Source organism: Gekko japonicus, unplaced genomic scaffold (assembly GCF_001447785.1).
Source record: "Gekko japonicus isolate JY-2015 unplaced genomic scaffold, Gekko_japonicus_V1.1 scaffold1021, whole genome shotgun sequence".
Lineage (NCBI taxonomy): Eukaryota > Metazoa > Chordata > Lepidosauria > Squamata > Gekkonidae > Gekko > Gekko japonicus.
The window spans coordinates 400,117-414,631 of record NW_015176479.1 but is presented as its reverse complement, the minus strand read 5'-3'; the positions used below and the strand labels follow the sequence as shown (position 1 = coordinate 414,631).

Genomic DNA, 14,515 nt, shown 5'->3' with positions numbered 1-14,515 from the left:
CCAAGCTCTTAGGCCCAAAATCTGCCACCAAATGTTCAGCTCAGCCCGAATTCCCCGCGTTTCGTCCGTCTATCGGCTTTCGGGCCTCACATTCCTTCCCCCGGCTGCGCCGCTTACCCCAAGTCAAACTTCACGGCAGACTTGACTTAGCGAGTCTTTTGTGACCAAGACGGAAAGGTTTTTTTTTTTAATAAAGAAAAAAAATTGACAAGAAGACTTGCCTAATCTCCCTCGCCTTCTTGGTAATCCTCCCTTCAGTCACTGTCTCTCTAATTACCTGCTGTTGGGCTCTCTCTCATTTCCCGCGCTCCCTGAGAAAATCTTTCCGAAAACATTTCTGGTTTATTTCCCTTAGCAAATAGCTCGCCTCTAACTAATTTTGCAAGAGGCTCTGTGGGTGTTTCGTGAGTTTAAAAAAAAAAATATCCCAGCCTGCTCCCCGCCACTTCCCCCTCCAAGCACTTAACAAACTGTTACGTAAACATTTTGGTATTTTTGTCCCCCACGTTTCACCACCTAGCTTTATTCCCCTGCCTTCCCAACTCCCTCCTGTTTGCATAGTGATTTAAACAGAGTCTTTGCCAGAGTCCCAAGAGGCACCACCTGTTGGCTGGATCCTTAAGAAGAAGAAGAGAAGAGATCGGATTTATCCCCCACCCTTCACTACCCGAAGGAGTCTCAGAGCGGCTTACAAACTCCTGTCCCCACAACAGACACCCTGTGAGGCAGGTGGGGCTGAGAGAGCTCTGACAGAAGCTGCTCTTTTTCAAGAAGAAGAAGAAGAGATTGGATTTATACCCTGCCCTTCACTACCCAAAGGTGTCTCAGAGCGGCTTACAAACTCCTGTCCCTTCCCCTCCCCACAACAGACACCCTGTGAGGTAGGTAGGCTGAGAGAGCTCTTGACAGAAACTGCTCTTTTTCAAGAACAGCTCTTGTCAGAACTACGGCTTGCCTAAGGTCATCCAGCAGCTACAAGTGGAGGAGGAGGAGGAAGAGGAAGAAGAGGAGGAGGAGGAGGAGATTGGATTTATACCCCGCCCTTCACCACCCAAGGAAGTCTCAGAGTGGCTTACAAACTCCTCTCCCTTCCCCTCCCCTCCCCACAACAGACACCCTGTGAGGTGGGTGGGGCTGAGAGAGCTCTGACAGAAACTGCTCTTTTTCAAGAAGAGCTCTTATCAGAACCATGGCTTGCCCAAGGTCATCCAGCAGCTACAAGTGGAGGAGGAGGAATAGGAGGAGGAAGAGGAAGAAGAAGAAGAGGAGGAGGAGGAGGAGGAGGAGGAGATTGGATTTATACCCCGCCCTTCACTACCCAAGGGAGTCTCAGAGCGGCTTACAAACTCCTTCCCCTTCCCCTCCCGACAACAGACACCCTGTGAGGTGGGTGGGGCTGAGAGAGCTCTTGACAGAAATGGCTCTTTTTCAAGAACAGCTCTTATCAGAACGACGGCTTGCCCAAGGTCATCCAGCCAGGTGCAAGTGGAGGAGTGGGGGAATCAAACTCGGCTCTCCCAGATTAGAGTCCGTGCACTTAACCACCACACCAAACTGGCTTAAGATCAAACACCGCCTGGCGGGGGCTATTAGAAGACACTTTAAGCAAGCGCTGAGCTGAAATATGTTGCCCGGACGTTTGTATGTGCTGCTAATTCCCCCACCCTCCACCCCACATTTGGCAATCCCCCCACACACACGACCTTGCAAGAGGATGCCCTCGCCTCGACCCATTTCAATCCGGTGACAGGCCGGGCTTTGGGACAGAGGCAGCTCTGATGTATGACACTGAAGGAGACCTGAGACTTTTTTAGATCTGTCGGATGCAAAAGGGGAAAGCAGGAGACGAGGAGTCGGCTACATAAGATCTGCCGTAGGGAGAGGGCTGCCAGAGCCCTCGGTGGAGGCAGGGACCCCACGCTGACAGGCCACACCTCCCCGCTGCCAATCAGCTAGCCGGCAGGGGGAAACCTTACCCCCCAAAAGAGGGAGGTCCATCTGACATGCAGCAACATGTCTATGTCACTGCACATGTGACCTGGAAGTGATGTATTTGCAGGGGGGGGGGGGAATCTATAGTAGAAGTCAAATTAACTGTAAGAAACACTGGGATGTTAAAAACAATTTACTTTGTTTTGATAATTATTAAGAATTAAGATTAGAGGACGTTGGAAATTATATTATTATAGTTAAAAGAAATGTTACCTATCTAGATGAATATGTATTGATAGAGTTAAGGAATATGTTACTGATAAAGTTTAGTTTTAGGGAAATAATAGGTAGAAGAAACATGAGAAGAAGGGGGTGGGAGCACTGCGGGAAGCCAAGGGGAGGGGGAGGGAGAACGAAGAGAAAAAAGGGTATATGGTAAATGGAAAAAGATTTTAATGCTGGACAGGTTTTATATCCTGATAATAAAATGTTTTACATAAAAAAAGAAGAAGTCAAATTAACTGTAGAGTTTTTGCCTAAATACCAGATGGCCCAGATGTTATGAGTTCACTTCCAGAGCATGTGGGCTGTGACGTAGATACGCCGCAGTATGTCGAATGGGCCTGCTTGACTGCTGCAGACGAGGTTGTTCTGCCGTGCTGAAGCTGCAGTCGGAGTGGCTCCGCCCACTCCCTCCCCGAGCGGTCCTCTGTGCCCTCCCTTGCATCAACTGCTCGTGGGCCACATAAGAGCCCTGGACGGGCCGGTTCTGCCCCCCTAGGGTTGCTATTACCCTGGCTGCACCTGGGAAAGCCCTGATTTTGGGGGCTTTAGCCTGTCGCCAGCCAGTTTGGTGTAGTCTGACGTAGTGGTTAAAAGCGCGGACTCTAATCTGGGAGAACCGGGTTTGATCCCCCACTCCTCCACGTGAAGCTGCTGGGGTGACCTTAGGTCAGTTACAAGCTCTTTCAGAGCTGTTCTCTCAAGAGCAGTCATTGAGAGAGCTTTCTCAGCCCCGCCTTCTTCACAGGGTGTCTGTTGTGGGGAGGGGAAGGAGAAGGAGATTGTAAACTGCTCTGAGACTCCTTCGGGTAGTGAAGGGTGGGATTTAAATCAAATCTCTTCTCTTCAGTTGGCTGGCGGGGGGAATCCCCACCGCCAAACAGGGATGTCACCATGATGACATCATTCAGAAGTGGCATAATTGCTCCAAGGGCACTCTGGTAGGTGGGCAGACTCTATGATTTTTGGCTGTAAGACCCATAGAGTTTTCCCAAATACCAGAGCTAGTTCACAGTTACTCACAGGATAGTCACATGTTTTTCATGTAACCAATGTTCTTAAGCTATAGGAAGCCCGGGAATTTTCTCCTTGATCTAGGAGTTTGATTGGGACGAAAGTGTCAAAGTGTTTTAGCATTTAATGGCTCCTCTTCCCATCTTTGTTTTGCTGTTCTGAAGAAGAAGAAGAAGAGTAGCCATAACTCTCTTCTAGTTTTGTCTTTGTAGTGTAAGGATGTAGCCGATCATGCTCTTTTGTTATTTTCATCCCAGTTACCCTTCCCCATGCTAGAATTTAGTAAAAACTTTATATTTTAATCACACATGGACTCTCAGTCTGAATTATTTTACTCATGCTCTGCTGGGCTATATTATCTCTGCTAAATACCATTTTTTCAATATCTCACTATCACCCAACACAACCCTAGAGTCGGATTCGACTGGCTTTTGAGCAAGGGAAACCTTTACCTTTTTTAATGTATTTTAGCTCTGTTTTTTTTTGGGGGGGGGGTGTCACACCATTGGTTTTATTATGTTTTAAATTGTCCTCCTCCTTGGCGGCCCTTGTAAGGGCAGAGAAGTGGAATATAAATTTTGTACATAAATAATAGACTATACGTGAGACCTCTGAACGAGATTGTCAAGAGTCTTGGTGTGTGTTGTCAGCAGTATGCAGATAGTTCCCATCTTGCTATATCATTAAATAAGCCTCTGGAGGCAGCTGTCTCTGACCTGGGTTTGACTGCTATGGTCATGGTCAGGAGGGATTAAATGGAATTATGACAAATTGGAAGTGATGCTTGTTGAGACGATGTCTGCTCTGGAGGGGATCTCTGTCCCTGCGTTAGATTGGGATCCAGCTTCCTTTGAGCGACACCACAAAGAGCTTGACCTCTCACAGCTATTAAACCTGGCTCTATTTAGAAGGGAACCGCCAAATCGTGTTGGTCTCTAAGGTACTGCTGGAGTTGAATCTGGCTCTTCTGCCTCAGACCGACACGGCTACTCTCTGAAACCAATTCCAAGCAGTGTTCCCTCTAAGCTGAGTTAGTGTGAGCTAGCTCACAGTTGTTTAGCCTCCAGCTCACACATTTTTGTCTTAGCTCAGGAAGGAGGACTCCAGAGCAAACTAATTGATGCAGTAACCAAATAACTCACTCACAACTTTAAGGCCAGTAGCTCACAAAGAAGAATTTTTGCTCACAAGACTCCATAGCTTAGAGGGAACATTGATTCCAAGTATAAATTAATTGGCCTTCTTGTAGTTCCTGTCTGGTTTTTGATGGGTTTTTTTTAACATGAAACCACAATAGTTGGAAACTGCACTTTTGTATAAAATCTTAATACCATTGTTCGGGAGTTTGGTATGGTTGACATCTCTGGGTTGGGAAATAGTTGGCAATTCTGGGGCCTTGGCCGGGGTATAATGCCATAGAGTTCACCCCCAAAAGCACTCCTTTTGCTTCAAGGGAGCTGATCTTGGTTGTCTAGAGATCAATTGTAATAGCAAGAGGTTTCCTGGTGCCACCTGCATGTTGGCAATAGTACAGTTTGGGGGGGGGGAGAAAATCTGCTAAAATGATCTTAAAATGCAAATGTAAAAGGAAAAAGAAGAAGATTTCCCTTCTCAATTTGATGGAACGCTATAAAGCAGGGGTGGCCCAAACGTGCTTGACGTAAGAGCCACATAGAATAAACATCAGATGTTTGAGAGCCGCGGGACATGAACAAATATTACACGTTTTTACTGGGAAATATGCAGATTTCCTTTTTATTAACACTAAATGAGACTGCCAAAATTAAAAACAAAAGGGGTAAAAACAGTAAAAAGCCCAGTAGCCCCTTTAAGACTAACAAACTTTATCGTAGCATAAGCTTTCGAGAAACACAGCTCTCTTTGTCAGCAAGGTGTCCCCTGTCTGACGACCAGTTAACGTTTTCAGCCCGGCAAATAAACTCCACAGATGTAAAGAAAAGGAAGACAGTTTTGCGCAGGCCCTGTGTACCCTGGGCATAGCTGTTCACAATGGCGGTGGCAACTCATTTATCATCCCCTCCGTTCGATGGTTTCCGCAGAGTGCTTCTACACGTGACGCAGGAGCAGCCATTGGTTAAAGAGAGATTAATATTTGTTAATCTCCACTTCTGCATGCACAGAGAGAGCAACACATTGCCTCCCTCAAGAGTTCCTCTTCAGCCGTGAAGGATCGTTTCTGGAGAGATGTGTTTCTTGCACGCTGATTGCTTTTCCCTCCAGGGACTTCAGTATGTAACCATCATCTGTTACCGGCAGTTAACAGATTTACCAAAGGCATCTCCGTTGCTTTACGTTTCAGAGTCACGGAGTCGGTTCGGGAGACCACCTCAAATGACCCGCTAACCACTTGCAAAGGCCGGTCTCAGTCAGAGGTGACTACTTAGACTTCCTACGCGGTTTAACAGGGACAATGAGCTTGTACCAGCGTATCCGTTTTAATGAGCACGCAACGTATCAGAGCGGGTCAGGTGTAGTTGACTTGAGACTCAAAACTCCACCGACACGTCGGCTTTATTAATATTAAGAAATGTGCAGGGAGCCTAATCAATGCAAAGCAAGTCCTAAACAGGCGCTTGCGTTTAATCTCCGTATAGCTTAAAAGGAGCGTTAATTTTGGCCAGTCCTTCCCCAGCTGAAACTCAAAGCCCGCTTTCCTAATGAGCGTAGACAAGCTCGGTGTTCGGTGGTTCAGAAGTCAGAGTCCCTTTGCATTTCCACTGAACATCCAGCATGCGAAACAGGCCCTGCAGGAGCACAGCGTCTTAGCATTTTTTTAATGGGTACCTCCCAGTCCTCAGTAGAACAGACTTGACTAGCGAATGCAAGCACTGGCAGGTTTCTTCTGCGATCGTGGGTGGTGCTTACTCGGTAACCTCTACTGTAGCCAGTGAATCTGCCAATCTGGGTGAGGGACTGGAGGATGTAGTGCAGGGGTGTCAAATGTAAGGCCCGGGGGCCAGATCCGGCCCGTCCAGGGCTCTTATGTGGCCCGTGAGCAACTGATGCAAGGGAGGGAGTGCTGGGGGGGGGAAGTGGGCAGAGCCACTCCATTGTGGCTTCAGCACAGCAGAACAACCTCGCCTGCAGCAGTCAAGCATTGTGGGAGCATCTGCCCAGCATGGCACTGCTGCCTCTCTGGTCTGCCTCTGTCGGTTTTCCTCAGCACCCCCCTCCCACCCCAGGGGGCCTTGCAGTGAAGATGCACCAACTCGGAGCTTACCATCTGCTGTCCGTCATACGGTTTCTGTCTCCGGTACTCGGCATTAGGTTTTATGGCACACATGGCCTGGCCCAACAAAGAGACATTTATGAAGAAGATGGAGAGACTGGATTTATACCCCGCCCTTCACTACCCAAAGGAGCCTCAGAGCGGCTTACAAACTCCTTTCCCTTCCCCTCTCCACAACGGTCACCCTGTGAGGTAGGTGGGGCTGAGAGAGCTCTTGACAGAAATGGCTCTTTTTCAAGAACAGCTCTTATCAGAACGACGGCTTGGCCAAGGTCATCCAGCCAGGTGCAAGTGGAGGAGTGGGGGATCAAACCCAACTCTCCCAGATTAGAGTCTGCGCACTCAACCACAACGCCAAACTGGCTCTCTCGGATCCGGCCCTCATAACAAATGAGTTTGACACCACTGATGTAGTGGGATGGTTGAAACAGAGCCGACGGAGGCGCAGTCCTTCTAAGACGGAGGTTCTGTGGATGGGGTGTGGAGACTCAGGTTTGGGATGCCAGTTCTCAGCCCTTGATGGTGTGGCTTTAAGACTGGCACAAACCATCGGGAGCTTGAGTGGGATCCTAGATGCCTCAGTGGAGGCCCAGGTCGCAAATGTCGCCAGACAGGTGCTTTTTCAAATGCGCCAGGTCAGGCAACTGCCTCCCCTACCTGTCTCATCCGGACCTAGCCACAGTAATCCATGCAACGTTCGCCTCCAGATTAGACTACTGTAACTCGCTCCACGTGGGCCTGCCCTTGAGACTGACCCAGGAATTCCAGCTGGTACAGAATGCAGCAGCACGGGTCCTTACTGGGACTCTGCGCACCGCACATATCCATCCGGTGCTACGTGAGCTGCACTGGCTTCTGGCGGAGTACCGGATCAGGTTCAAGGTTCCGGTGCTGGCCTTCAAGCCCCTTAATGGTCTGGGACTGATGTATCTTCAGGAGCGCGTCTCCCGGTATACTTCAGACCTTGTTTCTGTTGGGGTATTTGGTTAGTATAGCAGAGTTTTGCCCAGTCATAGAAGCCTGATGCCGAGCGCAGTACATAAATCTCCCAATAAGTACATCGCAAAAGGACCATGAAGTGCTTTCCTCATCCAGAATTGGCACTTTCCTCATCGTGAATACATTTTAGTTTGCCCTTCGTGCTGCCATCAGTTAACCGTGATCCCTGATTGGCTAGGATTACCCCAGTAACCAGTCCAGGAAGTGTTTGCTTTCACTGAAATCAGTACGTAACCAAATTTGACTGGCTATGCTGTGTGAAGGCTGTCTGGCTGGAATTCAAACTTGGGAGGAGAAGGGGGATCGAACCTGAAAAATCATAGGTACTGAAGTAGCAGAAGGCAGGGGAAACAGCAGCCAATAGGTCTGGGGAAATAAGATGGACATGTACCCCTTTATGGATTTGTGGGGGGAATATTACTACCCCCCCAATTAAAAAATGCCCTTACGTTTGCACTGAAAATCCATTTGTTGCACCTGTAGCAAGAATCCCATGCCTGGACTGAATATGGGTCAGAAAGCATGGTACCCAAAATTTAATTTTCTGTTTTGCACCGGTCCCCCGTAGTTTCTAGAGTCATCTCCATTCGTTATCGCCCTTTGCACTGTTTTACCATTCATCCAAAGCATCTCTTGTGTCTTCTTTGATTTGGAGTTTAATAAACAGCGCCGGAATGGCCCTTTCCTCTTTCCAAAATCATTTTCACCAGCCCAGACGCATCGTGCCGTTTTTCAAGTTCAGGTTGTGCACCCTCGTGCCGGCGTGGGCTACGATAAAACACGGACCACGGTTCAAAAGTTAATGCAAAATTAAATTTGTTTCTCCGCTCTCCCCTCCGACTGTAGGAAGGGATATGAAATTCAGTGCATGCTCTTTACGGCTCTGATTTAAATCCACCTCCCCGGTCTTCAACGGCTCTTTGTTTATGAATGTGGACTTGCTGTGGGTTGGGGGTTTTTTTAGATAGCGCTAAAGTGTACGGCGGCTTAATAAATTATGGGAAGAAATGAGTACATTTTTTAATTACAGAATGTCAAGTACAATTACTGCTTTTTGGTCTGACCAGCAAGGGTCAGCGATAATTGATATTGAGAGAGAACTTCCCGTGAGGAGGCAGTGATGAATTGCTAAGGCTGATGGCGTTCCTCTCCGTTTCTTGAGTGAGAGGCTTGCCCTCCATTTAGAAAAGAAATGCCTCAAAGCGAGAACCCAGGGTTCTTGACTACAAATGGGGCCGACCCCAGACGTTGTAGCCGCTGAGAAGGAAAACGCAAAATGTCTGTCTATTTCTTGTGCGTGCACAAGCAAGAATGCACACCTTTGATTAAAAAAAATAAGTTGGACATTTGTTGTCATGGAATATCACAGGTGGCAGACCATTGAAGGACCAGCAAGTCAGGATGCTATGATATTTTGTCACTGGAAGAGGGTTTTTTAAAATTTTCTTTAGATTTTCTGCAGTGTTTGCAGTAGCCTTTCCACATTCTAAGAACACAAGAAGAGCCCTGCTGGATGAGACCAATGGTCCACCTAGTCCAGCATCCTGTCTCCCACAGTGGCCAACCAGTTCCTCTGGAGGGCCAACCACAGACAGAGAGGCCGAGGCCTTCCCCTGATAAGAACCTCAGAAGAGCCCTGCTGGATCAGACCAGAGGTCCATCTACTCCAGCCTCCTGTCTCACACAGTGGCCAACCAGTTCCTCTGGAGGGCCAACCACAGGCAGAGAGGCCGAAGCCTTTCCCTGATAAGAACCTCAGACGAGCCCTGCTGGATCAGACCAGTGGTCCATCTAGTCCAGCATCCTGTCTCCCACAGTGGCCAACCAGTTCCTCTGGAGGCCCAACAACAGGGCATAGAGACCGAAGCCTTTCCCTGATAAGAACCTCAGAAGAGCCCTGCTGGATCAGACCAGTGAGGGTCCATCTAGTCCCGCATCCTGTCTCACACAGTGGCCAACCAGTTTCTTTGGAGGGCCAACAGGACATAGAGGCTGAGGCCTTCTCCTGATAAGAACATCAGAATAGAGCTGCTGGATCAGACCAGGGGTCCATCTAGTCCAGCATCCTGTCTCACACAGGGGCCAACCAGCTCCTCTGGACAGCCAACAACAGGCCATAGAAGCCAAGGCGTTCATAAGAACATAAGAAGAGCCCTGCTTGGTCAGACCAGTGAGGGTCCATCTAGTCCAGCATCCTGCCTCACACAGCGGCCAGCCAGTTCCTCTGGAGGGCCAACAACAGGGCACAGAGGCTGAGGCCTTCATAAGAACAACAGAAGAGCCCTGCTGGGTCAGACCAGTGAAGGTCCATCTAGTCCAGCCTCCTGTCTCACACAGTAACCAACCAGTTCCTCTGGAGGGCCAACAACAGGACAGAGAGGCCAAGACCTTCCCCTAATAAGAACCCCAGAAGAGTCCTGCTGGATCAGACCAGTGAGGGTCCATCTCGTCCAGCCTCCTGTCTCACACAGTGGCCAATCAGTTTCCCTGGAGGGCCAACAACAAGGCAGAGAGGCCGAGGCCTTCCCCTGATGTTATGTTCTGACTCTGGGATTATGATGCTTAGTGGGTTTGATTCCTCACTCCTCCACATAAAGCCAGCTGGGTGACCCTGGGTCTGTCACAGCTCTCTCAGAGCTCTCTCAGCCCCACCTACCTCACAGGGTGTCTGTTGTGGGGAGGGGAAGGAGATTGTCAGCTGCTCTAAGACTCCTTTGGGTAGTGAAGGGCAGGGTATAAATCCAATCTCTTCTTCTTCTTCTTCTTCTTCTTCTTCTTCTCCTCCTCCTCCTCCTCCTCCTCCTCCTCCTCCTCCTCAATGTGGAGGTTCCCCTCAGTCACCAATGGCTAGTTGCCATCTTCCTCATTTTCCTCACTTTTAAGTAGTCAGCGGTGGCTCAGAGGCTAAGACACTGAGCTGCAGACTGGAAAGTCTGTAGTTCTGCAGGTTGAGACCTGAGTGCCATGGGACGCTCCCTTCTCCGGCCCCAGCTCCTGCAAACCTAGCAGTTCAAAAGAAAGAAATTGCAAGTCGATAAATAGGGACTACTTCGGTGGGGAGGTAACAGTGTTCCGTGCACCTCGGTGTTTAGTTATGCCGGCCACATGACCACGGAAACATCTTCAGACAGTGCTGGCTCTTCGGCTTGGAAATGGAGATGAGCACCGCTCCCTAGAGTCGGATTCAACCGGCTTTCGAGCAAGGGAAACCTTTACTTTAAGCGCCTGCATATGTTTGGTTCCCTCTAGTGGTCGAATTGCTATTACACAGGTTCATGCCTGGCATATCTCCCTGCGGGTTTTTATGCCGGACATAAACGGGTCTAATCTTGAATCGATCTCTAGAGGGAGCAAAACACGGGCATGACAGGGTGTCATGCCTGCCCTTGACTCAACCCCAGAGCCAGCTCCTGACAGCCTAAGATGGGAGGATTCAGTGCCTTTAAGAGCTGAAGAAGCATCAGGATCTGCACCTACTGTAAGTACTGAGGAGGATACACAGCAATCTGAGTCAACTACAGGACGATTTGCACCTGGGATTGAGCAGGCCATAAGCAGCTCACCACCTTCATCTCCCACACCTGTAAGTAGGCTTAGGGATCAGAGTCATCAGGAGCTGGCTAGCCGAAAAGAAGCACGTTCAAGAGGGCGGAGATCCTTGAGCCCTGAGTTTTAACAGCAGCCAGGACCTCGCACAAAGGTGCTAATGAGTTAATGGGCCAGAGCACTATTTAGTAGGGCCTCTGGCCATGAGCAAGTTGTGCTGGTAACCTCGTTTGTAGAACCAGAAGCTTTGCACTTTGATTCCTGTTTGACTCTGTGGCTTTTGGACTCGGCTTGTGTTTGGACTGCTCTGGCTCCTGACTTCCAGCTTTGAACCTGACCACACCCTCGGCTTTGCTCCCTGTACCCTGACCTCTGGTAACGTTTGACTATGGCTTTGTCTGGTGTTTTAGGGACTTGTTTAATGCTCTGCTGACTGCTCTCCAGGCTGACCTTTGGACTTGTATTGTGACTCCCCCTGTCTGCCTGCCTCCCTGGCTCTACCGTGACATGGGGGGGGGGAACCCCAAAGAAACAGGACTTTACAAGTGAAGAATATGGAAATGTGGAAAAGCCCAGGGTCTCTTGAGCTTTCTCTGGCAAGGTCGTCCCTGGCGAGGTCTTAACTGGTACTTTTCATCTGAAAACAGTATGATGTGCACGTTCATGAGGGGCCTGAGATGATGAAAACATCCTTGCGGCAGTCAGGGTCAGCTTGGCTCAGAACTCTGCAGAGGTCAGATGATCGCAGCAAGAGGAAGGCTACTTCTCTGGACAGCCTACCCTAATTGCTGCTGTAGGCGTGGCCCTAGTCAAGTGGACTCTGTGGTGCTGATACCACAAGGGCCAGTGGCTTCATCTTCGCCCCTGGCTACCAGGAGCCCACGTAGGTTAGGTTAGAGGGCCTGTGCATTCCATCCCATACACGTTCTAACCCTGATCATTTGTAAATCACGTGTGTTTGTAGAAATTTGATATTTAAGCCCATGATCTGCTTTGGTGTAGTGGTTAGGAGTGCGGACTCTAATCCAGGAGGACCGGGTTTGATTCCCCACTCCTCCACATGCAGCTGCTGGTGTGACCTTGGGTCAGTCATAGTTTCTTTCAGAGCAGTTCTCTCAAGGGCAGTTCTCAAGAGAGCTCTCTCAGGCCCTCCTTCCTCACAGGGTGTCTGTTGTGGGGAGGGGAGGGGAAAGGGAGTGAAGGGCAGGGTATAAATCCAATCCCCCCCCCTTCTTCTTCCATTTAAAAAAATTTGATTTAGCATTACTGTGTGGTTTCTACAGCCATTTCTCTATATTGTGTCTCAGCGTCCACATGCAGCTGCTGGTGTGACCTTGGCTCAGTCACAGTTTATTTCAGAGCTGTTCTCTCAAGGGCAGTTCTCAAGAGAGCTCTCTCAGCTCCACCTTCCTGGTGTCTGTTGTAGGGAGGGGAGGGGAGGGGAAAGGGAGTGAAAGGCAGAGTATAAATCCAATCCCCTCCATCTCCTCTTTTTCTTCTTCCATTTAAAAAAAAAATGATTTAGCTTTACTGTGTGGTTTCTACAGCCATTTCTTCATATTGTGTCTCAGCGTCTGTCTTCTTTTTTTAAATTGCCATCACTCTAGCGAACATAGTGTACCAATCAGAGCCCAGACTCTCTTTAATATGGCAGCAGTCTAAGAGCGCATCCAGTAATTTTGATTGGGAACTCTGTATGGGTGGCAGCAGTTGTCTTCTGCTCTCTCGAGTATGAGAAATCCCACTTTAAATCATTTCTTCCTCTCTTCCCCCCCCCCCCCCCTTTGGCCTCCTGTTCATACTTTCACAGCAATTCCATGACGAAGGAGCGCACTGTAAAAAGAATTTATGGACCAAGTTGTCCCAATTAAAAAAAACAAATCTGAAAATTGGCTTCCCCCCCACATTGAGTAACAGTGCCATTAGCTATTGAAGTGTCAGTGGTACGGATTTCGTTGAGAAACCAGACAAAACTTAGTGTTGCTCTGAAGGTTTTTTTTTTTTTAAAAAATCCGCTTTGGCAGTAAGATGGACCATTTATATCCATTGTAGTACCCATGTGAGTTCTTACAAGCTCGTAAGCTTTCTTCCAAATAAGGTAGGACAAGAAGAGGGACCCGCGATACTTGTGGGGAGAGGTATTCCCCCGGCTCCCCTCCTGTGGAAGCAGGAGGACCTCAGGGCTGAGGTGGAAGCGGCCACCCCCCCGTGGCAAGGACTGAGTGGCTTCCAGCTGCCGGACGCCCCCGAGTTCCCAGACCGTTTCCTGCATATGCACAGAGAACGCCCTTTTACTTTTGGGGGGATTTAAATATCCCCTGTATACTTTTTTCAACTTTTTAGATTTTTCTGCACACCTGGAGACTACTCCAAGTGTGCAGGAAAATCTCCCTGCCCCCCCCCCCAGGTGCCTCCGATGTGCGGATTTAGATATCCGCACGGAGGGGGCAACTTGGCTATTAGGTATATAAATAACCAGTCTCCAGGCGGTTCCAGCCACAAATGGGCCACAGTGACTCAACCAAGGTTGCACCCCGCCAATGTTAATTCTGATGAATTCTGAGTGTGAGACGTAGAACGTGGGGTAAGAACGTAAAAACCTTGATCACTCACACTTGAAAAAGAGCAAATGAATAAGAGTTGTAACTATACTCAGTGCTATTTTTGGTGCAGGAACGCACAGGAACGGAGTTCCGGCTGGCTCCCGAGTTGGCCATGCCCAGCAGGAACTCATTGACATAATAGGCCACACCCAATAGCAGAAACTCATTAGGACTGCCTACAATAGGTGTGTGTGGCCTTACATGCAAAGGAGTTTCTGCTACAAAAAAAGCCCTGGGTTTTGACAACAGACAAGGTAAACAGAATAAGAAGCGAAAGGTGGGTGTGGCTGGATGACCACACTTCTGGTAACAGGGGGGAGCTGCCTAATGTGCTAATGAGCTGTGCTGTCAGGGGTGTGGCCTAATATGCTATGAGTTCCTGCTGTTGGGTGTGGCCTATTATGCTAATGAGTCCCTGCTGGGCTTTTTCTACAAAAAGAGCCCTGATGTAATTTGTTTGTGAAACAGCTCCAAGTATAAAGCGACCTGACGAAGCATTGAGGGAAACGGATTGTTTACCTGGGAAATCTGTAGTCGCATGGCAACGGTTGGAAGCAGCAGCGGCACTGCATGACGTAAAATAAAGAAAAAGAAGAAGAAGCAAGTTTGTGGACTGTAATTGGATTCGAATCAAATTTTTCACAGTGAACATTGGAGGGTTCAGCAAGTGGTGGCTAGAGATCTCCTGGGATTACAACTGATCTCCAGGCGACAGAGATCAGCTCCCCTGGAGAAAACGGCCGCTTTGGAAAGTGGACTTCTGTGGCATTGTACCCCACTGAGGTCCCTCCCCAGCCCAAACCCCGCCTTCCTAAGGCTCCACCCCCAAATTCTCCAGGCTGAGGGGTGACATGATTGAGGTTTATAAGATTATGCATGGAAAAGAGCA

The 14,515-nt window shown here is 48.9% G+C and overlaps 1 protein-coding gene across 1 annotated transcript in view; it reads left to right on the top strand.

Annotated features, from left to right (window-relative positions):
- The window catches only part of SDK1 (sidekick cell adhesion molecule 1), a 502,369-nt gene that overhangs the window by 153,977 nt on the left and 333,877 nt on the right, over positions 1–14,515 (top strand). The window lies entirely within an intron of this gene.